Genomic DNA, 4,527 nt, shown 5'->3' with positions numbered 1-4,527 from the left:
AAGGCCCTGAGTCAATGCTGAGGGATGCTCTTCTGCTATTTTTCCATCAGCTAGGCAGCAGAAATGCTGTATTTGTGCAGGAAAAAAAAAAAGTTCAAGGGAACAACTTAGCCATAAGCAAGGCCAAGATTCTGTAACCTGAGCATTCAGCGAGTGAGGGCATTCACCTGATGTGAAGATAAGACCTTGCCCTCTTGCAGAAAGGAATGTTACTGCTGGTGGGATAGGGACAGATCTTACCTGTAAGGAAACCTTGTGCAGATTCAGCCTTATCTGAGAAGTCGTAACTTGCTGATAGAGAAAATCCCATAGCTGGGAAGCAGCTGCCATGCAAATATCATTCTACTGCAAACACAGACCTGTTGCAAAACTGATGGCTCTTCTTGGCAGGGTGAATTCTCTGAAGGTGATTCACCAGGCAGTCCAATAAAACACTGGAACCCACTGTGCTGCAAGACAAGCCTTTAACCTGCCTTCCAGTAACACCTTCAACCTCCAGGAACCAACACCTGGGACTGAAGCCATCAAAAATGTAAAGCCAAAACAACTGTAGTGAAGTGGCACACAGCAAAAGCAATGGCAGCTAGGGGCAGCAACTTGTTTGATAGCAGAAGCAACTGGGCAGAGATCAGCCTTTGGGACAAAAATATGACTACCAGCAGGCTGGTTTCAATACCTACCATCAGAATAATGGCCCTTCTTCTTCTTTGGCATGCTGAGATCCAAACTCCCATGACTTTTAAGTAAGTGCTGATGACAGAAATTGTTGCTGAACTCTATAACCTCAACGCTATAAAAGATGCCAAATGAAAATACACACACAGACACACATATATATTTATGCTAGTCCTGGATAGTTTGCTTTGTATCTGTACTAAGCACAAGCCAACACCGTCTCTTTTGCATCCAGTGTAGAAGGATACCAGAATGTTCAAATATGGAATATCATTTTATTCTTGGAAAGTGGAAGATCATCACTGACTTGCCAAATATTTGGCCTCTCAGATTACCACTTATTTAGTGGGAAAGCCTGAAATGTTAATACTTTACTGAAATGGGCCTACATTTGGCTACCATGAGATGTCTCTCAGATCGTTAAACTTCAAGCTAACACTTTCATCTTTCAGAGCTGCTCCTCAAATGATACCTGACACTGACAGAAGCCCATGTGCAGGATGCTGGTGGACATGTAGAGCACGCTGCTGTTCTCTTGGAGGAGCTACTGGGATGTGAATGGATGCACTGAGCTCAGTGTCATCAGGAACACATTTGAGTTAAGGCATAATAGGTTTCATAACACAGATTTTGTTTTGCTGATGATGGCTTCCCTTTTTATCCTACATAAACTAAGTGATTTTGATTAACATGCTTGGCTTTCCAGGTTTCCACCCCCATCTGAACCATAGCATGTTGACCCCTGTTTCTGGTAGTAAATTTCCCCGCTGTCCAGAGGAGTGACCTGACAGCAGAGAACACAGTACTCAGTCACTTGGGACTAGCCATCTGCTTTCCCCATATAACAACTGCTACTGGGCACCTTCAACAGAGAGAGCTGTATTGTGTCAGGGTTCCTCAACAAAGCAAGAACTCCTGCATTACAAGGTACTGGAGTTCAGGCAAGCATGGCCTTGTGCTAATTAAATAATAATGCTGCAGGGGCATAGGTTAGAAATATTTGATAGGTACTGGAAGTGGAAATGGTTTTAAATGAAAGGAGGGAGATTTAGGTAAGATGTTTGGTGAAAATTTTTCATTCAGAGGGTGGTGAGACTCTGGAATGTGTTGCCCAGAGAGGCTATGGGTGCCCCTTCACTGGAGGTACCAAGCCCAGCTTGGATGACCTTCAAACTTCAGATGGGTACAGACTTCCTCTTCTTCAAAGGAACACAAGCACCATGCTATTCCCATCAAGGTGGCTATACTTTCTTATCTAACGAGGGAAAATGCAACCAAACCAGTAAGTCAGGCTACGTTGGCCAAAGTGTTTAACCACTGCTGTATGGAAGAACAAGATCCAAGATGACAACCAGACGAATTATACCATCTTATCTTTCCTCCAGAGAAGTAAGGAAGACAAATTCCCACTTTAGATTCTCTAGAATTTTACTTTCAGGAGCTTTTGTTCTCACATGTGCTCCTGTGCATAAGGACACGGGTCAAGTGGTGCTGTGGAGCAGCCGGTGACCCTGAATGAGCCAGTAGTGTGAATCTGGAGAACGTGCTTCCAATTCTACCACTGCAGGACAGAATGAAATAAGCCATCCAAGGGCACTGGAGGCAGTTTTCCAAAAACGGAAACTTGCTTTTGGCCAAGAGGATTTCCAACTGGCTGAGGATCTCATCCCAAACAGTTGTGATCAGTGGGGTATCTCCTTGTGCACAAACTGGGCTTAGGGATTGTCTTTATTCATGCTTCTTCCAAGACATGGCATCGCTACTAACTTGTGTAAACTATTGTCCTTGGACTCCAGCTCAGGCTCTGATAGCTTTTGTAAGAGCGTTTGTATCAAAATATTATTGTGCTGGAGTCTCCCAGGACATCTGGGGCTTTGTGCAGACAGGGTGCTTACAAATGAATGTGAACCAAAGCAAATCAACATTGCTTGGCAGGGATGAAATGCATTGCTGGGGTCTGTCTCTGCCAAGTGAGACTGCTTGGCCTGCGTCCCATTCTTCAGGGGGATTGTCTGTCAAAACACAATTTGGCATTGTGAGGCATCATGGCTACATGGCTCACTGTGCCTTTAACCCCTCTCAGGCCTCGTGGTGCTGCTATCTGTGAGTGGAGACCTGTGAATTTCTGTCTCTCTGAACAGAGCTCAGATTGTGGCACTTTGCACCAAGCATTCCTCAGGTAGCACTTTCCCTTGGGAGCTCTCAATCAGCAGCTTGCAACTCTCTTGAAAGGAAGACTTTATTTCTTTAGTGCTGGGAGATAATATAAAGACATCACTTTGTGGCATCTTGTGATGGAGGCCCAGCTTCTCAGCCTTGCCACTTCAAACATCAGGTCACCATTTCAAGGTGAGTCCAACTTGGTTATCTGATTATTGTCCTTAATTATCCCACCCCTGATGAGCAGCAGCTGCAGCTTCTGCCAATTCCCCCTGGCAAGCCCAGAGGGCAAGCTAGGACATCAACATGAACATGCTCATCTTGCTAACAATGCATAATCACAAGTGCCTCCCACTTCTGGACATTTTTAAGAGTTCATTCACCTTTCGTATGCACATAGGAAGCGATCACTTGGGTGGCTTTGAGCCCACGCTCTTTGCCATAGTGACACCCCGCAGTGAGCACTAGCAGGAGTCCTGTCCCTGAGCACTGTCTCTGCTGGGCCCTCTGTCTGTGCCCAGACCTGGCCATTCTTGGAGGTGCAGGTGACAGGCAGCACGTGCCACCCTGCCTGGGCTGTCACATCACCCTCTGGCCCAGCACGCAGCTGCAGCCCCCCCTGGGCAGTTGTGATAGCAGCAGCAGCAGCCTTGCACAGACTGGGACGCTCACAGCTTGGCTGCCCCTCTCACGCAGCCTGCAGCTTTGCTATTCTGTTGCACAGCATGTGTGCTTTCCTTCCATTCCTAGCTGCTGCCTTGGTTAAAACAAGCCACAGTCCTCACTATTGAGTGTTAGGAGAGGAAGAAAAACCTAAATGAAGGACAGAAGAGTATGCAACAAGTCAAAACAGATGCCAAGGTAAAACCCAGCTTTTGAATCATGTGTTTACTTGCAGTGAGCCAAGCTACTTGTGCCTGGCATTTGGGGCTGGCTGTGCTGTGTTTCACTGGAGTGCTCATACATCTGGAGAGCTGTGGCATCTCTCTCAGCCTGACAAATTGGAAGATTCTTGTGCACGAGGAAAAGCCTAAGTAGGTGGTGTTTTCATAGGTAGCCTGCTTCAGAGAGGGTCTGGCCCTGAGCTGCAGGAAGTCTGGGAGCCCAGTAGCCCTGGCTGGAGTAAGATGCTGTGCCTTGCTGGCTTTGGCACTGTCTGCTCCAGGAGAGGGCTGGGGCACAGGACCTGCTGTCATCCCAGCAGAGCAGGCCTGGTGGCAGCAATCCGTATGCCTCTCTGTCCTTCTCCTAGACATGGAATGTGCTGGCAGCCCCAGAGCTGCTATCTGACCTGGGCTGCAATGTGGTTGCACGGGTCTGGCACAGTTGTGCTAAGAGCTGCCGTTTTGCCAAGAGATGGACAAAAGTAAAGCCAGGCAAGATGAGATAAACGAAAATACAGAGAGGCCTAAAGTTGCCAAGATGGTAACAGCTGTAAATGCTGAGTGAAGAAATGTGAAGAACCTTGCCCTGGCTCGGGGTGCCGCCACCCGGTGCTTTGTGCTCAGCCCTTGCACAGGTGCGGGCGGTTCAGAGCAGGGCAAAGGGGAGGCAGGCTGCGAGGGAGGCTGGAGGCTGTGCTGCTCATCCAGCAGGGCTTGGCCCGACGTGAGCGGGGTTAATGGGAGGCAACGTCCTGCGCTGCGGGAAAGCCGGGATGCGGAGACATCGGCACTTCTGCGCTGACGAGAG

The sequence above is a fragment of the Tympanuchus pallidicinctus genome, unplaced genomic scaffold, assembly GCF_026119805.1.
Source record: "Tympanuchus pallidicinctus isolate F22 unplaced genomic scaffold, pur_lepc_1.0 scaffold2, whole genome shotgun sequence".
Lineage (NCBI taxonomy): Eukaryota > Metazoa > Chordata > Aves > Galliformes > Phasianidae > Tympanuchus > Tympanuchus pallidicinctus.
Note: the sequence above shows the minus strand (reverse complement) of the source record.